The following is a 19521-nucleotide window of genomic DNA, read 5'->3' on the forward strand; positions in this document are numbered from 1 at the left end:
ATGCAGCTCTTTGAAATTCTAATACAATGGTCTCAAATTCCCTTACAGTGGGAAACCCTGTGTGTTTTTCCAATACCTACGGGAAAGCACCGGATGATGGGGTGGGGCAGAAGCACCGAAGAGTTTACTAGTGATTTCCGGCTTGCTCAGAATTCTTTAGCACCCACATTTCACTTCTTGTTGTCTGTCTACTCCATGTCAGTCCTAAAATATAATAAAACTTCTTTGCTTCAGTTTCTCCAAATCGCCACTCACGAAGGCTGCTGTGAATGTGTAGCCGACACGTTTGCTGAGGATTTGGAGGAAGCAATGAGGCGTTACCTCACAGAAGAGCGCAGAGGAGCGTTTAAGATAGAATAGTAGTTAGCCCTCAGGCATTCTCCCCCTCACTCCAACCCCCGTCCCCCACCCCCCACCAAGGACCCTTCCCCTAGGCGTCTCTCCGACGCAGCTCTGCCTCCAGTCGCTGTGCGGGCCATCTCCCTCTCCTTTGTTCCGCTCCCTAGCAAACGCACCCCAAATACTCCAAATTCTCATTCTTTTCTTGTGCTGAGAAGCCTGGCTCTTTCTTTGTCAGTCTCATTCATTCCAAGGTGGCTCCAGCCCTGCTGCTATCTTTCTACAATCATAATGGCCCATCCATTTGCTTTTCTAAACAAGTTCTACCACCAAGAAGAATTCTGTTCTGTTATCACTCAGGAATGCTTTGCAGAAATTAACCATTTCTGCAGCAATTTTAAAAAATGCATCTAATAATGGCTTATATCAGCAGCTTTCAACCTTTTTTGATTTCAGGACTCCTTTACACTTAAAAATTATTGCGAATCCCCCAAAGCCTTTGTTTGTGTGGTTTATACCTGTCAATAGTTACCATATAAAAAAATTAAAGCTGAGAAAAAATTTAAATTTGTATTTATTAATTCATTAAAAAATAATAAGCCCATTACATGTTAACATAAATAGAACATTTATTAAAATAGCTCTTTTTTAAAAAAAATGGATGATAAAGACACTGTTTTACATTTTTGCAAATCTCTTTCTTGTCTGACTTAATAGAAGACAGCTGGATTTTCTCTGCTTCTCCCTTCAGTCTGTGGTGATATCAAAAGTCAGTTAGCCTCTGGAAAGCTCCACTGTATGCTGAGAGAATAAGTATGAAAAAGGCAAAAAATGTCTTAATATTATAAAAATTGCTTTATCCTCGTGGGACCTCTTAAAGGGTTTCAGGGATTCCCAGAGACCTCCAGAACACACTTTGAGAACCACAATCTTAAAACATAAAGACATTTACTGTTTGCTTAATAAGAGGTCTGAGGTAGGTGGGCTCAGGGTTGATTCGGTAGGTAACGTCAGAAGACCCTGGTGCTTTCCTACCTTCCATTCCACCATTATTGCATGTTGGCCTCTTGTCTTCAGGCTTGTTGCAAGGAGGCAGACACTGACTTCGTGCACACGAAAAGGAAGGAAGCAGGAGATGCATCCAGGGAGGCCACCACCTTCTCTTCATCTCTCTGTTTCTTACAAGCAGGAGAAAATTTTTTCCAGAAGCTCCCCAACAGACTTCTCCTTGAACCTTATTGGTATTGACGTGTGACATGGCTACTCTTAACTGCAAAGGGAGATGGGAAAGCGAGTCTCTGAAGAAGGGGAACAAGACAGCTATTACAGCTGAACCCAAGCTCCCTTGTCCCCTGGGGCTGGGCACATGGTTTCCAAACAAAACCAAGGTTCTGTTAGCAATATCTATGGGGGATTGGCTACAAGGTAAGCAACAGTGCTACCACCAGCTCTTAAACTAATAAATATTTCTCCTGCTACACCTTTATCCACAATAAGGAAGCAGAATGTGAAACTGACTCAATATTATTGGCTAAGTCTCAACCATGAGGCTTGGATTTCTAGTAAAAATGGTCTTATGGGAATCTCTGGTCAACTTGAGCTACCAAGTTGAGTGAAAGTGCAGGAAAGCAGTGTTATTTTTCAAACATTAAGGTGAACATTAAATTGAACATGAAAATCCTTCATCATACAGATCCCCAAGACCATTTGTAAGGTCATTTTATGAATATCATATCAAAAATGTGTTCTCTGTGGCTTCCTTGGTTGTAAGATTTTTGTGGAAACAAAAGAACTCCACACTAAAGATTATCATAACAATTGAAAAGTATAATTTCACCTACATGGATTATCAGACAAAGCTATGGCCCCACATAATTCTAGTGCAGTGGGTGTCCACAAATTTGAAGATGCTTAGCCAATCTTTCCAGAAATATCCATTGAGCAGACCTGGAATATAAAAATAAGAATATTATTATTTGTTTCTAATTGAAACTTATCTCATTCCAAAAAGGATGGTAGTAGCGTATGACACAAAAACTAAAATACATTGGGTATCTACAATAAAAATTTTTCTAACCAAATTTTTTTCTAACCAAAGTAAAGAAATTGGACAGGAAAGAAAACAACAGGAAAAAATAACATGAAACTAAGGTTAATGCCTAAAATTCACGACATAAGGCTACATACTATTTTTAGAGGTGACTTTCAAATTTGACACTTAACTGTGGGCAGCCCAAAAACAGAAATGTAATCAATTACACAATTTCACTGTTGCTAAGGAAAATTTCCTCCCCCGGGCCCACAAACACACATACAGGCACTGCAATATTAAAACAAAAGCAAAAGCCTTCAAAACCATCTCTACACAATCTCTAATAAATACAGTAAAGAATTAAATAGGGCTACATATTATTACTGTCTTCAGCATAGATGGAGGGCATAATGCCAAAGCAAATTCCCATAAACGTCATGCTACAAATGCCCAGAATGATAGGTCACAGGTACACAGCTGTTCGCAGATCTGGCTTGACCCAGAAGTAAAATTTAGAGACAACAGAGGTCTGCAAACAGCAAGATGCGAATGAGAGACAGTACATTCTAACATTACTAAAGGACAAGTTTGATGAGAAAACATAAAATAAATCAGTAGATATTTTGAGAAATAATTGGTACAGGTTGAATTTTACTATAATAAGACTATCTACCAACCGTAGATGATTTGGGGGAGAGAAGGCAGAGAACAGAAAATAAAGTGTTTGTTTGTTTGTTTGTTTGTTTGTTTGTTTGTTTTTTAAAAGATTTTATTGGGGAGTTGGGGGAGGGGAACAGTGTTGGGGAATTGGGGAAGGGGAACAGACAAGTTGCTGTCGTTTTGTTCTTCAGTCTAGCTGTGGAGGACTTCGCTTCACTGGCCCATGTTGGTATTATCATCGCGCTCTTCCCGTGTGAGGCAGATCGGCCACTGGATGAACCTTGTAAGAAGTATCAAGATGAATATCATGTTTCTGCTATCATTCCAAGCTTCCATATCTCTCAAGATTCAGTAAGGAACAGTAATAGGAGTGAAACATCCACATCTGATAACATAAAAACTTATCAAGAGAATACACGTTCTTCTGGACACCCCACCTTTAAGTATACATTGTATCAAGAATCAAATTTTACCAGACAGCGTTTACTGGATGACTGTAACAGTAATCACCTATTTCAGATAGTTCCTGTGATGTGTCTTATTTGTGTGTCTCTTCCTTGGGGAGATCCTAGCCAGATTACTAGAAATTTCCTTAGTCATCTAAATCAATGACAATTTTACAATGGAGAATTTGTGAACCTTCAGGTAGACGAGGAAACCCAATATCAAACTGCTGTTGAAGAATCTTTTCAAGTTAATATCTGAAGCCTATAGTCATTTTTGCATCTTTGTACCTGCAAGTGCCATGTTTAAGGAGAAAATTATATGATGTCACTGTTTCAATAGCTTGATGTGTGTATTAATAAAAATAATAGTCTATTGTTTTAGTTTTTAATTTAAAAATAAAGGTGGGCCATCTAAAATTTTCATCCTCTTGATAAGTTAAAAAAAATGAAAGTTAGGACATTATCTTTAAAAGCATTAAAAGGATTGTATTTCATTAATGTAATGGGGAAAGGGAATTCCTATCGTACTTTATCTTTTTTATAGTACATATTCTTGAATTTTTCCTTATGTTGCTTTTGAAATTTGGTGCAGCTTCTCCCATTGATGCTACTGCACACAGGTAACACACAGTAGCAAATTCTGAAAGATGTGATTGACATGAACCTAACAAAGCTGAGCCAGTTATCAGAGTTGCAGGATGGAGAGTTGAAGTGGTAAATGAAGCAATCCAAAGGAAATTTTTAAAAACAGATTCTAGCTGAAGAATTCAACTATAAGAACATAGTACTTATATAACATTTAGTATTTTTGAAGACTAGTAAGATTTCTTTAATAATTTTAACTGTGTAAAAACTAAAAGCTCAATGTAAAGATATTTCCTTTTTGCTGTTAGAAGTAAATATCAAAAAAAGAGGTAAATATCAAGTGAAAATTTTCTTTCTTTGCAGCAGTTGGTAATTTCAAATCTTGTTTGTTTGGCTGACTAATTTGTAAGTCTAAATTATATTAAGCTTCATTATAGCTCTTCGGCCTCAGAACTTTCAATAACCATTATTTCTGATTAGCTAAGACGAAACTTTTATTAGAAACTTTCAGTTGGGTATTCTACATACATATTTAAGTTTGGCTTCATCTCAGTTGAGAAATTCATTCAAAGCTAAAGGTATGCATGCAGCTTGTCAGGTTATATACAGAATTTCTATTAAGATTTTAAAAATTGATAAGCAATATGGGATTGAAGTGTTTTTCGGATTTGATTAAAATTTTGTATACACCAAATATTCTAAAAGTTATAGTCAAATGTTAAGTGCTCTAGTTGGCTGCTATTACACCTTAAAAGTTGAATTTATGCACATACTCAATTACTGTTTACATGGTGTGCATTTGTTTTCAAAGATAATGTACAACTAGGAAGTAGTGAGACACATTCTTCCAGCCACTCAGTTTCACTACTTTTTAGTCAAACTGGGTTTGTTCTTAGCATTCATTAATCAGAATCATAAAATAAATTGTACTATAGGGCCCAAATCACAGAATAAAAGATAGATTACTTGACATCCCATATTAACATAAATTGTTCATACTTTCTTTAAAATACGTAACTAAAAGCAAAAAAGAACTAGACTTTTAACAGCCTACATGAGAATTCAATGTGTTTCAGGTTAATAATAGAAGTAAATACTAGAACTGTTCAGCTGTGTGAACGCCTAATACATTGAAAATGTTTGAAAAACAGATGAGGTAAGGTTATCTTCTGATATAATTAAAAAAGAAACAAAAAGTTTACAGTGCCTCGTATTAAGTCCATAAATTGAAAGGGAGAGAACAAATAAAAATTAAATGGAATTTAAAAGGAAATAAGATATAGTAAAATTTTATCAATCAAAGTATTAAATGTAAACAGGGTGAACTCTCCTATAAAAAGAAGGCAGCTCACTGTTAAAAGAACAAAATCTAATGATTTGTTGCCTACAAGACACACAAACCAAAAAAAAAAAAAATCAACAGAGTAGCAGTGTTAGAGGATATTCCTATGTGAACAGAAGAAAAGCTGGGATTACTATTCTGGAAGCAGATAAAGCAGATGTCATAGCAAAAGTCAGTACAAGAAATAAATAAGGTCATTACATAATGGCCAAATGTACATTAAATCATGAAAATAAAAAAATAGTGAATGTATGTGTTATAAAAACCATTGCAACAAAGTCTAGAAAATGGGGCGGGGGGAGCAAGAAGAAATTAAAACAAATATTATTTTATTTTATTTTGAGTTTTTAATTTTTTTTGGGGGGGGACAGCGTGTTTTTCCAGGACTCATCAGCTCCAAGTCAAGTAGTTGTCTCAATCTACTTGTGGAGGGAGCAGCTCACAGTGGCCCATGTAAAGATCGAACCGGCAACCTTGGTGTTATGAGCCTGTGCTCTAACCACCTGAGCTAACTGGCCATCCCAAAACAAATATTATTTTAATTGGAACCTCAACATTCCATTTTGGGCAATAAAAGACAAAGAATAAATTGGAAAATACTCCTTCAATAAAAAAATTGGGGGAGAGGTCATTAAGTTCCAGGGCCTGTGTTACATGCTAGAAGACAATTCCATAAGCAGTAAAGAATTTAACAGATATGTGGAATAACTAAAGATGGGACAAGTAAGACAGTCTCTTTTCAAGTGTACATAGATCATACCATCTACAAACAACATACAAAAAACTATGATCCTATATTGGGCCACAAAGATTCATTCTTTCAATAATTTAACACACATTAACACATTTATTCAACTTATTAGGTTTGGTATTCACAGAAAGGTAGAAATACCATCCACCAAATGGTCAAACCACAAGGCATTATAGTTGTTGTTTTTTTTTAATAAAAACAAAATACCAATCACATAGGAATGTTTTTGAAACATTTAAATGCTCTCTTTGGTAGTGCTTGGGTTACACAGGAAATCCAGAACATATGTACTGAACATCTGTTGTTTTTGCCAGGCTCCATTTCTTCTCCGTTACCAGGAAGATAACACCCCTTTCTTTGGGGAACTTTCCCTCCCCTATTCTGGTGGAACTATCAATCCCTGGGTTCTGTGATAAGGAGGTGACCCAGATGGCCACAGTAACTCATCCTCCTGAAGACAGTGATTGTCCTAAAGTAGGCATGTGATCCAAACAAGCCAATCAAAGCCCTTTCAAACACTGATATGGACACTGGGGAGAGAGTTGTGGTAAATTCTTCAGCGTTTTGGGGATTAAGGAGGACATAAACCTAATGACACTGGTGACCATATCGATTGCCATGAGGGAGGTGTCTACCTGAGATTGAAACCTACACTCAGAAAAGAACTAGGATATGAGAGTGAGACTGCCAGAGTCCTAATAATATTGCCTGGACCCCTGGATCCAGCCATGCCTGAAGCAAGAGATTCAGTTGCTAGAGCCAAGAAATTCTCCCCCCTTTTAAAAAAATTGTGGTAAAATATATAGAACATAAAAGTTACCATTTTAACCCTTTTTAAGAAAGCAATTCAGTGGCATTAAGTACACTCACATTGTTGTGCAACCATCCCCACTATTGGTTTCCAGAACTTTTCCATCATCCCAAACTGAAACTCTGTACCCCTTAAATAACAACTCCGTTTTCCCCCACCTTCAAGAATTTTCCTTTGAGGCTTGAACTCTTTTTTTTTTTTTTTTTAGCTGAGCCATCCCGCCACCTGTTGGCAGCTCACGGCTGCTCAGCTCGGGCTGACTCGAACCGCTGTTGCTCAGAGCTCAAACTCTTGAGCGAGCTCTTAACCAACTGAGCCACTCAGCCGGCCCGAGGCTTGAACTCTTTTGAGTTTGATTTCTATACCTTATAATCAAGAGTCAACTACTACAACTTGGTAAGAGAATATTTTTTAAACAATGAAAACAATACAAAATATACAATTGTCATATAAAACAAGAACTATAAAAATATTCATACTCTTTGGCACAGTAATTTTATTCTGGGGCATATAACCCAAAGAAACCACACACACACACACACACACACACACACTAAGCCTATATTGAACAAAAACATTCAGGCTATTGATAGTAGTGAATTATGAAAACAACATGATATACAGCAATATAGGTCATAGCTATGCAAAACTTTTAATGACATTAAGCGGACCATGTAAACACATGAAAATGTTCATATAAAATAATATAAAGTGAAAAAAGTAAGAGAAATAGTAGGCGCACATTGATAAGTGTATAGGAATGAAAGACTTGAATACACATTTCACAAAATCCCATGTAAAGTTTCTCAGTTTCATTAATTACCAGGGAATTACAAATTAAAACCATAATGAATCACCACTGTACACCTACCAGCATGGCTTTAAAGAAAAGACAATACCAAGTGTTGGTGAGGATATAAAATACCTGGAAGTCACATACACTGTTGCTGGAAGTGTACATTGGTACAATCATATTGGAAAACTGTTTAACAGTATCTATTCAGCTCCTGGGTATACACCCAAGAGAAATTCAAGTACTTGAATGTTCAGAGCAACACCATTCGTTAACAGCCCCAAACTGAAAACTACCTGAATGCACATCAGCGAGAGAATGCATCAGTAAGTTGTGAATATTCACACAATGGAATACTATATGCAAGGGTCTGCAATCTGTGTCTCCTGCTACCTGTTTTGGTAAATCAAGTTTTATTGGGACACAGCCACACTCATTTGTTCGTATATTGTCTGTGGCCACTTTCACACTGCACTGCAGAGTTGAGTAGTTGTGACGGAAACCATAAGTCTCACAAGCCTAAACCATTTACTATCTGGTCCTACACAGAAAAAGTTTGCTGACCCTGCTATACAGCAATGAGAATGAATAAACTACAAGTATGTGCAACAAATGAATGAATCTGTTGACTGAAAAACAATATCAACTAGGTGTTTTATTACCATAAAAGATCTATTTGGAATAAAGAAAGGGTTGCAACCTAGTGCATGCAGACATGGCAAGCCACGTGCCACACTCTGGCCTGTGTGCCAAGATGGAGGGCTATTTAGATAAGGGAAAATGAAAGTCAAGGCAAGCGGAAGTTAGAACCATAAAATTTTTTTTATAAACAGAGTTCTTCCTGTAAGGTTCTCTTGATGACGTATAGGAGTGCAAGAACTCCTCCCATAAGCCCTAGCTTTTCCCATAGGCCTTCCCAGCTGATTATGTTCCCTTAAAGTGCCAGTTAGCCTTTTATGAAATCTCAGATACAAAGAGCACATGTTGTATGATTTCATTTACATAAAGTACAAAAGCAGGCAAAACTCTTCTATGCTGTTAGATGGTGTGTCCCTTTGGGGAAGTAGTATCTGCAATAGGGCATGAGGGGGTTCCTGGGCAATGGTCATGTTCTGGTTCTTGTTCTGGATGCTGTTTGTGAGCATTCACCCAGCTCTGCCCTTATGATATGTGAGCTTTACATATCATGTGTCATAAGTCCAGAGCTGTGTGAATGGTATGCATTCACCATAATGCATACATTTAAAAAGCATAAAAAGACAATTACCGAGGGCCGGCCGAGTGGCGCGATGGTTAAGCACTGGCTTGGGATGCCAGAGGGCCCCGGTTCGGATCCCACATATGAGGGCCAGTGACACTGCCCTCCACAGCTAAGATGCTGAACAACAGCTCAACCTGGAGCTGGGCTGCTGTGAGTCGCCGGCGACGGCGTAGGCTGCAGCCCCTGTGGCAGTGGGTTGCCATGGGCTACCGTGTGTAGCCAGCAGCCAGCGTGAGTGGCCAGCAGCCGCAGTGAGCAGCCGTCCAGAAGCCGGCGACTGATCTGCCTCGCCCGGGAAGAGTGCAATGATGGTGCCAACTTGGGCCAGTGAAGCAACGTCCTCCACAACTAGACTGAAGAACAAAAGGACAGCAACTTGTCTGTTCCCCTTCCCCCAATTCCCTAGGGCTGTTCCCATCCCCCCAATTTCCCAATAAAAATCTTAAAAAAAAAACACGACAATTACAGAAATTTGAAAAATTAGAAAAAAGTATATGCACTCAATGGAATGTACTGTCTTAGATTGGATTTTGGAACAAAACATGACATTAGTAGGAAAATTGGGGAAATCCGAACAAAGTCTGTAGTTTAGTTAATAGTGATGTACCAACATTGGTTCCTTCGTTTTGGCTAATGTGCTGTCTGTATTGTGCAAGATGCTAACATTAGGAGAAGCTTGGTGAGGCGTGCATGGGAATTATGTACTGGTTTTGCAACTTTTCTGTAAACCTAAAGGTATTATAAAATTAAATGTTTTTTTAAAAAATGTATGGAGCTAGCAGTGGTTCACAAATGTTTGGTCTCAGAGCCCCTTTACACTCAAAAATTATTGAGGACCCCAAAAAGCTTTTGTTTGTATGGATTATAGCTATCCATATTTACTTCATTAGAAATTAAAACTGAGAAAATTTTAAAGTATGTATTTGTTAATTCATTTGAAATAAGAAACCCATTACATATTAACATAAATCATGTACTTTTATGAAAAATAAATATTTAAAAAAATCCAGAAGTGTGGCATTGCTTTGTGTTTCTGCAAATCTCTCATGTATGGTGCTGCTTTCTCCAAGTGCTTCCCCCTTCGATCTTTGTGTCAGCAAACATATAGAGCCCTTGGAAAATGCCACCGTACACTTGTGAGAGAATGACAGTGAAAAAGGCAAACAATGTCTTAGTATTATTATGAAAGTAATAATAGTCTCTCCTGGGACTCCTGAACTACACTATGTAGGAATGGATTGTTTTTTATTCAAGACTTTGTTCAATAAAATTGCTGAAATTAGATGATTTTTTTTAATGTTAAAAACAAAACAAAGTCTCCTGCAGGAAGCTAATCAAGCATCGCTGCCAAGAGGCCAGCAGCTCCTGTTCCAGTTTGTGTTGCTGCATCTCTCCTGCAATAGAATGAGGTTCCTGCCCTGGTGGCCAAGGACACCCTGTCCCTGATGGAAAGCCCTGGTCACCACTGAGGGCTCTAGCAGATGTCCATACAGGTGTTTTAAACACAATTTGAAGAGGCTGACACTGAGGTGATGCCTGGGAGTAGGGAGTGTAGCCTGCTCCCGTTTTATTCGGGGACTCACACAAGAGCACTGGGCTCCCAGCTTGCTTCTGGCTTCAGTGCATGACCGTGCCCAGGCTAGCATTTGAGGAGCCGCTGCCAAAAGGGCACCACTGTGGAGACAGCCTGCACCAGCTCAGCCCAGCACCACCAGCACCACCGGGCCAAGCCCTGCCTTCTATTTGTTAATTCTTTATATCAACTAGATTCGGTTTAGAACTTTTTATTGAAGTGTAACCTGTATATGGAAAAGTACATATATAATAAAGCACAGCTCCATGAATTTCCACAAACTGAGCATATCTGTGTGGCCCTTACCCCAGAAGCCCCCATGTAGCCATTCCCAGTCAAAACCCACCTACCTATCCCGTTAGATGACTACTATCCTGACTTCTAACACCATAAATTAATTTTGCCAGTTTCTATACTTCACATAAATGGAATAAGCTGTACATATTCTTTAGTATGCAGCTTCTTTTGCTCAATGTCATATCTATATGAGTATCCATGTTGTTACATTTAGCGTAGTTCATTCATTCTCATTGATGGATAGTAAGTATTCCACTGTATGACTGTAGCACAATTTGTTTATCCATCCTCCATGGACATCTGGGCTATTTCTAGTTTGGAGCTACTAAGAATAAGGCTGCCATGAACATTCTTATAGTAATCTTGTGGAAACATTAGCTAATTTTAAATTTAAACTTACTGTAGTCATGGTTTGTTTTTATTTTGATCCAACAGTACAGGCTATAATGTGAAAAGCAGAAATTGCCTTCCCCATCTCTGTCTCCTTTCAACACCTTTGTTGTAAGCCCTATTAAGTTTCTCATGAGTCCTTCCAGAAATTTCTTAAGCATATAAACACACACGTGCACAAATGAGATCACTCTTTTTGAACTTGGGTTATTTTTATTTAATAATTCTCTTGGAGATTGCATTAGTCATGATAGGCTAGAATATGCTGAGGTAATGAAAAGAATTCACAGTCTCAGGGGTTTCAGTGTTTCTTTCTCACTCCTACTACATGCCAACCCAGGTAGATAAGAGGGCTACACTCATCATTGTCACTTGAAGACCCAGGCCCCATCTTAACATTTGTGTCCACAGTCATTGGAGCAGGGAGAAGGGGATGTCCTGCACCAGCTCGTAAGGTGTTCACCCATAAGGGTCATAGGTCACTTCTGCTCAGATCTCATTGGCCACAAGTCACGTGGCCACACCTCTCTTCAAAGAGGGTGGGAAAGTACAATTCTAACCCTGTGTGGGGAAGGACAAGAGAGGTAGAATATTTGGGAATATCTTTAATAACTACCACAAAGATCTCTCTACATCAGTTCCTATAGATTTACCGCATCTTACCACAGTCACGATGGGCTACAAAAATTACTTAACCAATTCCTATCATTGGACAATATGAGCAATGCGACCATGAACATTCTTTCACATTTATCTGTACCTGCTTGTTTCAATATATCTGTAGGATAAATTCCTTGAAGTAGAATTGCTGAGTCAAAGGGTTTGTGCATCTTTAAACTGTGCTAAATGTTGCCAGATTGCTAGGCATTGTGAAATTGTCTCCTGAAGGAGTTACCAATTTGCACGCATACCAAGAAAGAATGAGAATTTCTATTTCTACTATTTCCTGGTTCTATTTAACTTTTAAATCTTTGACCACTAGGTAGGCTAATAGTGTTGTTTTATTTTATTATTGTATTAAATTTATTAGGGTAATATTGGTTAATATAATACTGTTTTAACTTGCATTTCTTTAATTAGGAATTATACTGAGCATATTATCACATGCTTATTAGTCATTTATATTTCTTTGTAAACTACCTGTTCCTGACCTTTGCCCATTTTCTGTTGGATTACTAGTCTTTGTTCTCATTGATTAGTAAGATTTCTTTGTGTATTCAGGAAATTAGCCTATAGTATGCCGTGTGTATTTAAAACAATTGTTTTGGGGGTGGGGTCTATATTTCTTTTATCTTTAGTTATGGTATTTTTGTTTGCACAGACATTTTAAATTTTATATAATTAAACTACCCATTTTTTGCTTTGTGTATTCTGGGTTTTGGAAACTTTTTTTAAAAGGCTTTTCCCAGCAAAAATAATTTTTTAAATCACCTATGTTTCTTTCTAAAACTTTTACATTCCTTTACTCTTGGAGGAGCTCCCTCTCTGCAAAAGACAGGCTGGTGTTACCAAACATCCGTTTCTTACAGAAAGGGGGTAGATAAAAATTGAAACAAACTCTTAAATTATCTTGCATTTCTACTACGCCACCCCTCACCCCCAACACATGCATGTTGGGCCTTAAAGCTCTTTTTCCTAAATTCGCTCAATTCTTTCTCTAGGAAAATATCACGGCAGGCCTAATTACAGAGATTTCACTTGGAAAAAACATAATCTGGATCAGCAGGAGTTGTTTCTGCCTCCTTTCCAAGTCTTGTTTCCTTCACACGGATCCCATAATTATACGTGGACCGAGTTGAGCTAATGGAACAACCACAAAACTGGCAAGATAAAAGGAAGATCAAGAACACTGAAGGGGGCTACTTTGTATGCCCTTTTTCTTAGGAATGGGAACTTCAGAAATCCACAAACTAAAAGCCTATGTTATCTAAATTTAAGCAAAAGCAAGAGGGGACGGAACTGCATATTATCACATGTACATGAAAATGACACCACTTTCTGTCTTAAACTTTAACAAGTATATCAGTGCTCTAAACTGGAAACAACCCAACTGTCCATTAACAGCAGAAATGATAAATAAATTATGTGATATTCATACCATGGAATACTATACAGCAATGAGAAGGAACGAACTAGAGCCACATGCCACAGCAGAATGTTTAGTGCTCCCCCTCTCAGATGCATACAGTATAATTGATTTCTCTAAAGTTCAAACACAAGCAAAGCTAAACTTATTGTTTTAGAATGTACACGAGTGGTGAAAATGTAAGGAAAAACAAGGAAATGATTATTATAGTGAGGAGAAGGATTATTTCTTGAGGACAGAAGAGAACTATGATCAAAAGGGATATCTGGAAACTTCGAGGGTGGGGGTGATGTCCTAGTTCCTGATCTGGGTGCTGTTGACATGGGTGTTCACTTTATAAACATGTTAAATCACATGTGTAAGCTTTAGGCACTTTTCTGTGTTTTCGTTCACAATAAGAAAGGTTTTTTTAAAAAAACCTAGCAGGTTATACAAAAGTTGAATTACAGTAAAACTTCACAGCCGAAAACAGTGGTTGTGGGCAAGGCTTCTCCTTACATTTGAGGAATTCAGGTAGAGTTGCCAGATAAAGTAGAGGACGGCTGCCCAGGAAATTTAAATTTCAGATAAACACAATAGTTTTTTAGTATATTTCAAATATTTCATAGAACAGGCTCATCCTAAGAAAATTATTCATTGTTCATTTGAAATTAAAATTTAACTTGGCTTTTGTGTTTTTATTTGCTAAAACTGGCCACCCTAAACTGCCCAGGACAGGAGTACTGGGGTCAAAGACCAAATATTAGAACAAAAGATGCTCTTAGTGCTCTGATCACTTAGGAAATTACAAAGGATTTGGGAGCTCTGTGCCAGGAACCAGGAACAAAGACCAATACACACGTATATATTTTCTATTATCTCACAACATGTAATTGTGTTAAAATTGCACACATTTTTAATATATTTACATGATATTTTAAAATTGAAGTAGGTAGTGAAAATCAAAATATTTAAACATCTTCATATGTTTCAAAAATATTTTTCTTCTAAACTATTCAAAATTGTGTATTAAAATTAAATGGCAATGGTTGCCAAGGGTGGGGTGAATGGGGAGTTAGTGTTTATTGGGTACAGTGTTTCAGTTTTGCAAGATAAAAAGAGCTCTGAAGAGGAAGAGGGATGACGGTTGCACAATAACAATATAAATGTACTTAATACTGCTGAATGGTACAGTAAAAAATAGCTAAGGTGGTAAGTTTTATGTTATGTTCATTTTACCACAATAAAAACATTTTTAATTAAATGACAAATATAATCGACAGGTATCAAATTTTTATCTAAATTATTTGAGTAAAGGCTGTTTAAATTTAAGTTTTTGAAAATTTAACTCTTATTAAATATTTTGTAATGATAAAACAACATAAAAAGCTGGTATTACATTTCACACATCTGGTTGAGTCTTACATATATATACCAAATTAAGAGTAATATAAAGTGTTTTTATAGTGTTATATGTTTTTAAATATTGTTCAATATTTTGTTGATGTTTCTCAGCTGCCATGTTGTGAAAATCACTTTAACTCATAAGTACCTTCAGAACCATGAACTGGGATTCTAAGAGAAGGGAAAAAATGGACACTCAGAACCACTGGGGGAACAATATCAATTCATGTGTTCTGACAGAAAGGAGTTGACAAATTCGATGATGATGTCTCTCTTCTTACCAAGCACTTCAATCCTCAAACCCAACCCCTCACACTCTGAAATGCTCTTCACCTCTGGGGTGTTCAGCAACACAACCCACAAATCTCCACAGCATGTGGCCATGGTTACCTTTTGTTTGAAGGACACAGGATGCCTGAACATCCCATCAGTAATGGGAGTGGATATTCAAGGTCAGGGGCCAGGCTGTGTCAATGCTGACTAGCTGATCATCAGCCAGGAGGTTCCCATGTGTTAATGAATGTGTTTTGTGACCTGTGGGATTCTCTGAAATGTGGAGCGCAGAGCAGGGGCCCCTCTTGCCCAGATCTAAGGATGATACTGGCTGTGGGAACCTGATCAGATCAAAACCATTTCGAGAAGCAAGTAATCATTCACAACTTCGGCAAGAGTAAGCTTGACAAGCTTTATTCCAGTTCTACAAACATGAGGAAACAAGAGTGCTTTTGCAGGAAGTTCCATCAGAGCTAAAGATAAATGTCAATCAGGAAGCATCAGTGCTGGTTTGGCCACACCACACCCAAAACCTGCAAGTAGTGAGGAGCCCCTCACTGAGGCCTTCCGGTTCCTTTCTACTACCAAATAAGGACTGCTCTTTCTATAGCCCTAACCCAAGCCTGACTGGGGAACACCATTTTCTACCCTCCGATGGAAGTGACCTTCTCTCTTCAATTTGGGTCTAATTTACAAAATATTCAAGTTTCAAAAACACAGCCTAGGGTCTTGGCAGCTGACCAGGAAGGGGAATGAGGCCTGGACTGAACTTTGTTCTTCTGGTTAATTGAGTGTTTCCAACCTGCCTGAGCCCTTTCAGCAGCTGACAAGTTCCAGCTTCATTGGGGTGTGCTCCATAACACCCTCAACCACCTCCACTGATTGGGATTATAGAACCCTCTCTGCTAGTCCTTTGAGCAAGAAGCTGAAATCGCTGACAATTACCAAATCTGCAGAGGATTTCTCATCTAGGGAGGAGGTTGCTGGTCTACCCTGTGACTCCATGAACAAGGCTGATTGCGATTATTAATCATTCTCATTGAGTTTTCTAAAAATGTATCTTTAAACAGAAATATTTGTATGTCACAAAAACCCACCTCAAAAATGACTCCATTTCATTGTAATAATTACTAATTATCCATTTAAAATAGGGTTTGTTGCATAAGCTTGTGTACAGAATATTGAAATCATTTCATAGGTAGCGAGACTTAGGTGTAAGACAAAATGAACTAATCCCAAATCAATTCAGAGTTAAAAGTTACCTTCTGTTCCTACCTCGCCTCATTCCCAACCATCATCCGCTTGGCTTCATCCTGCAGTTCTCTGTGGCTTTTTTCTTTTTAGGAGGGAACTTTAAATGTTTGGTTTCAGAAAGTGAAAGCTTTGCTGCCGCACCCCCAGTTCCCCAAATGGTGCCTGGCATATAGTAGGCGTTTGGTCAACAGTCACTGAATGGCTGAATTGATTCTCTTAAAATTGATTGGGGTTTATATGAATCAGATTCCTAATCAAGAAGAATTCCCATCGGTAGATGACTGGATTAAGAAGCTGTGGTACATTTAGACAATGGAGTATTACTCTGCTGTAAAGAAGAATGAAATCGTACCATTTGGGACAATATGGATGGACCTAGAGGACATTATGTTAAGTGAAATAAGTCAGTCGGAGAAAGACAAATACCATATAATCTCACTTATATGTGGAATCTAAAGAACTGAATAAATGAGCAAAGTAAACAGAAAAAAAAAGAAGAGTTATATCCTGCTCAACAACAGAAGTTTGTCAAGGGTTTTTCTTTATAATTTGTTTTCAGATTCTAAAAGCAATTTGGAAAATTTGAAAATTTAGAAAAGTAGAGAATTTGGAAACAAGAGAAAAGTATGAAGAGACAAAATTCTGATGTTTTACTACTCCAGGCTACCACAAACAGTAGAAGATTTTCAGGATTGTAATTAATCAAGTAACCCGCATTCATAATTGAAATATTAGAAATAGGGGCAAAAAGGGAAAAAAAGGAGGAAAGAGTGGCATTCCCAAAAGAGACTGGCTCAGGCCTTGAGCTTTAAAGAAAACAGTTTGCAATTAGCGAGAGCTGCTGAGACATTGTTCTGAGCAGCCTTACGGCTTGGAGCCCAAGGACAAGATCTGGCCCCACATTTGCAGGGCTCCATATCACATGTCCAACTATTTAAAATGTATACATCAGAATTTAAAGCCCACATAATTTAAATCATGCTGAGATTTCATTAATTTGAAATTTTAATTAAATCTTGTTAAACATTTTTATAAACATAATTTTTTTTAAGATTTTTTTTTTATTGGGGAATTGGAGGATGGGAACAGTGCTGGGGAGTTGGGGGAAGGGGAACAGACAAGTTGATGTCCTTTTGTCCTTCAGTCTAGTTGCGGAGGACGTTGCTTCACTGGCCCAAGTTGGCACAATCATTGCGCTTTTCCCGGGGAGGCAGATCAGTCGCCGGCTTCTGGACGGCCGCTCACGGCGGCTGCTGGCCGCTCACACTGGCTGATCTCAGAGAATGAAGCCAGGAGACTGTGGCTGTGTGTGAGGTCGTCTGGCCCTGGGATGGGGTGAGGGGCACTGAGAGGGAGTTCCATGAAGGAAGCTGAGCTTGCTGGGAGCCCAACGGACTAGGCTAAGAAAGCAGGCACCAGTGCAGCTATGGAGAGCTCTATATGCACCAGCCCCATTCACAAGATTTCTGGGAAAAGGCCATGAATGAGCTGGTGAGGTGGTCACATTTGCCATTCCTCCTTTTCATAGCTCAAATCTCCTCTGATGGGAGGCAGAACATGGTGAACGGAGCCATGAGTATGAATGCTCAATGTCCAGACTACACGAAACCTATAGGACAAAATGGCTCAGACCCTTCAACAGATAAGTGGTAAGGAAAAGAAAGGGATGGAAGGGGGAAAAATAGGTTTAAAGTGACTTAGAAGACATTTAAAAGTTATTAAAGGGCAGGCTAAACTATGGTATATAGGGATAAACAATTGGGTGATAAACTATTTTTTTTGTGTGGTTAGCATAAAAGTCAGGATCATGGTTACTTCTGGAGGATGGAGGGGGCTGTGATTTAAATGGGAAAATATGAAGGGGTTTCTAGGGTGCCTGGCAAAGCTCGATTTCTTGATCTGGATGGTGGTTACAGGGATGTTCAGCTTAAAATAATTCATTAAGTCATAGATTTGTTTGCTGTGTCTGTGTTTTATTTTATAGTAAAAAGGGTTTGTTTATTTGGTTTTTTAAATCTCCCCAGGAATATCAGTTTGCTAGATAATCCACAAGGACTTTGTTTTGATGTTCTTAGGACCCAGAAACCTTCAGTATAGTTCTTAAAATTTTCAATTCTCTGGTATCTGTTGTAGCCACACCATTCATGCAGATGTTTTCCAGATGTTGGTCATATGTTCCTGCTATTCTGGGACAGCCCTGATTTTAAATAGTCTATTTGCTTGTCATTACAAATTACCATTTTTCCTTAAACTCCAGGACCTTGATGAATTATATATAAATTAACCAAAACATTAAGCAATTTTTGAGATCATAGGGCTGGAAAAACAAACCACCACCTCACAATTATTCACAAAGTGGAATTCACAGTGACCCACATTCTGTTGAGGGAAGACTGTGTGTGCAGCACATTCTGGTCAGAATGCATGGGGCGAGGGGCTGGGGAGAACAAGAGAAAAGTGGCAAATATTTCTTGAACTTTCCCCCTGAGCAATGTCTACCTCCTTGAGGTACAGTGATTGATACCCAGGGGACCAAAGATGGTACACGGATTTCTACAGAAGTAGCAAGGGCCAGAGAGTAGGGCTGCTTCAACAACCACTGGGGCCAAGGATGGGAAAGTAAGGTCTGCAAGCAAGTCTCCAGGTTAGAAACAGAAATAGAAACAGGGGCAAGATCAGGGGTCAGGAGATGGACAGAACAGGAGTGGGCAGGTGTGTGGAAGTGGTGGCTTTCCTTGCTGGCCATACATTCTATTGGGGGTGCTAAGATGATCTGGTTTAAGGGCAGCGCCGATTCCTCTGTCTTCTCCCACCTAGGCAGCTAGGCAGGGAAAGACAGTGTCAGCGTTGCTCCAAATTTGTCAGGAAAGACCTTTGCCTTTCCCCAACAAGGAAGGCATGTTTTGGGCCGGCCGAGTGGCACGTTGGTTAAGAGCTGATTTGGGATGCCAGAGGGCCCCGGTTTGGGTCCCACATAGGAGGGCCAGTGACACTGCCCTCCACAGCTAAGATGCTGAACAAACAGCTCAACCTGGAGCTGGTCTGCCATGAGTCACCGGCGACGGCGTAGGCTGCAGCCCCTGCTGCAGTGGGTTGCCATGAGCTACCGTGTGTAGCCAGCAGCCAGCGTGAGTGGCCCTCAAGACGCTGTGAGTGGCCGTCCAGAAGCCGGCGACTGATCTGCCTCACCCGGGAAGAGCGCAATGATGGTGCCAACTTGGGCCAGTGAAGCAATGTCCTCCACA

General features: G+C 38.9%; 1 long non-coding RNA gene and 1 pseudogene across 1 annotated transcript; one reads left to right on the top strand and one right to left on the bottom strand.

Moving 5' to 3' along the window:
* Window positions 1–1018: 1018 nt before the first annotated feature.
* Window positions 1019–16339, bottom strand: LOC109386216 (uncharacterized). The gene is made up of 4 exons (XR_002124755.1): window positions 16285–16339; window positions 2181–2286; window positions 1375–1609; window positions 1019–1140 (listed from the first exon to the last, which is right to left on the bottom strand). It is a non-coding gene; the product is annotated as an uncharacterized LOC109386216 (long non-coding RNA).
* Window positions 16340–17833: 1494 nt separating this feature from the next.
* LOC109386052 (ferritin light chain pseudogene) overlaps window positions 17834–19521 on the top strand; it is an 8043-nt pseudogene continuing 6355 nt past the window's right edge.

The sequence above is a fragment of the Hipposideros armiger genome, unplaced genomic scaffold (genome assembly GCF_001890085.2).
Source record: "Hipposideros armiger isolate ML-2016 unplaced genomic scaffold, ASM189008v1 scaffold_7, whole genome shotgun sequence".
NCBI classification, from domain to species: domain Eukaryota; kingdom Metazoa; phylum Chordata; class Mammalia; order Chiroptera; family Hipposideridae; genus Hipposideros; species Hipposideros armiger.